We start from the raw sequence: 2,707 nt of genomic DNA on the forward strand, positions 1-2,707 counted from the left end.
TATGTAACAGCTCCCTATGGGCTGCAGCTGGTAGTCTCTTTTAAATTCCGAGCTAGCAAATGTCACTAAAAGGAGAAGTGGAAAATAAAGAGTTAGTAGTACTCTGTCTAAGGAAAGAGAGTTCTTTTTTATAAGCCCCACAAATTATGGAGAGAGTTTGGTACATTATAAACCCCCAAACTACCACAGTTGTTTGTATTAATTTGGGTTGTACTTGTCGGCTCTCTTGTGAATAATATAGTTTAAATTGCACAAAATTAATCAGGGCAGCTTTGAAAATCTCAGAATTCTTCATGTAATTTGAAATAATATTGCACAAATATTTACATATTTTAGAACTAGATTTTTATAATGCATACCTGCAGCACGCGCAAATATAGCTGGACTAACCTTAAAAATGGTTAGCTGTGTTTTTGCAGAAAACAGAGATCAGTGTGGATTACTCACCCGAGAGTCTGCTTGGGTTTTTCAAATGGATTCATAAATGCTCTGAAGTTCTACAGTGACATTGCTGACATTGACTTCACCTTTTCTATCTTAAGAAAAGAGATCTATCACTGTCCATTTTAAAGGAATACCTATGCTGGATTAGCTTGTGAGAGTGCTAGAGCATGTGATCAGGACTATTTTTTGAGCTGTAATTATGAAAAAGTACATTCATAACCAAGTTAGTCAATGAGGTTTTTTATTATTTTATTTTATTTTATTTTATTTTATTTTATTTTATTTTATTTTATTTTATTTTATTTTGCTTTTTTCTGCAAACATACATAGTTAATATTCTCAGAAATCTACTTTATTGGAGCTCAATCAATGTATTCACATTCTTAAAGATTGTCTCTTTGTAGAATCTGGTTTTATATTATCTAAAAAGCCTTAAATTAAATTACCAAAATAATACAGGCAGATTTAGAACTTGAATCTAGTATTCATGGAATATACTGAAAAACTCCTGTAACTTTCAAGGAAAAATTCCTGTAACTTTCCTGCAGCATTTTTGCTTGCACATAATGGTCATATACAAAATGTACTCATTTGCAAGCTTTCTCCTCAGGTTTTATGCTCAAGAACTGCAGTCTGTCTGCTGTGTGAATCTGTTCTAAAGAAACTGGAAATTATTTGCTTGCTACAGACAATGAGTAACTATAGTAGTAAGTTGCCTGTTATGGAATAGGAAAGCAATATTGGTTTGTGTCAACAAAACATGCATATCTCTAGGCTGCAAAGCCCAGAAGTCAGGCCAGATTGTCTTTCCTTTACACGGATGCAACTTCTGTGACGCTGGGCCACTGAGTGACTCACTCCAGCAATTGTGGCAGAGTAAATCAGGCCATTATTGAAATTAGAAATGACCAAACCACAGTAGGTTACTAGTAGACTTGTATTTCTTATATTTCAAGCTCAAATTTTGGGTTAAAATAATTAACCTTAAATGGAGAAACTGTTGGCTATGAAAATATAGTAATTTTAAAAAATGTTTGCCAGGCTGTTATCTAGCAGTAAGAAGCTGCATGGATGGCCTAATAGAGTTCAGTATTTCACAATGGGGTCTGAAAGACCAACACATGAGTTCCCTTTAAATATAATTTTCAGCATTATATGAAAAGACAATATAAGGATTTGCTGGCAGGAATGTGTATGAGCTAAAACAGCATAAGTATTAGCATATATACACACCATCAATGTCTCTTCTTTTGAGCACTATCTATCTCAATCACTTTCAGATAATATAGATCTTTATTAAAAATGTTCAAGGGTTTTGTTTTGTTTTTCTAAACTGCTAACCTCATGAGCAGCAAAGCATTTACATTTTAAAGAGAAAGCTCTACTAGGTGAAGGTTCTGTTTGAATATTTGCATGAATTTTAATGAGTCTGTTCTAAGGTTTTTCAGTTGTTAGAAAAACCATCATGTACTGAAATAGTTTGAAGCTCTGGCAAGCTACAAGGGCTATCCGTTTGTAAGAACTCTCTAGGGGGTAGAGGTACTGCATCCTTTACATTACTTAGCATCCTTACATATTTTTTTTTCGTCTTCCTGTTCTTTTATGGTTAAAAACAGTGATGCTTTTTATTTAGAGGAGTTGACCATATTGTTATCTGTTTTATAGCTTAGGAAAACATTCTTTACTATTTGCATGTCACACTGTGTGGCTGTCTCATTATTTGAGTGGCACACAAATGACCAAAGAAGTGCCAAACGCTGTAAATGCTACACTCTAAAATAACACAATGACTGCTACTGCATTGAAAATTCTTTTTGATCCAAAGAATGGCATTAGGAATGTGCTCTGTTATGGCAGTACAGGATGCATTTTAATCTCACTAGAGAGAAACATATTTTAAGATGGACTATTAGAAAGCTTGTAAAAATGGAGACGTGTCTATCTAGTGAAACAAATGAAAACACTCCTATTGATTTAATTAAAATTGAAGTGGACCCTCTTTACTCATTATCAATTGGTAGTAGAAACTTGTTTGCATCAAATACTACTGCAAACCACAAGTACTTTCAGTGGGATCTCTATAGGGCTATTTATATTGTGCAATAGTCTGCACATGAGTAAAGGCGTCAGAACCAAACTTTGATTGTTTGATCAAAGACTGTGCATACTTGGGGACATTTTAAAAAGTGCTGGAGGAGAAAATGTTATTTTGATCATGGTGTCTGAAATTTAGGACTCTCACTTCTTAGAACTTTGCAAACAC

This window comes from Anas platyrhynchos, chromosome 2 (genome assembly GCF_047663525.1).
Source record: "Anas platyrhynchos isolate ZD024472 breed Pekin duck chromosome 2, IASCAAS_PekinDuck_T2T, whole genome shotgun sequence".
Classification (NCBI taxonomy): Eukaryota; Metazoa; Chordata; class Aves; order Anseriformes; family Anatidae; genus Anas; species Anas platyrhynchos.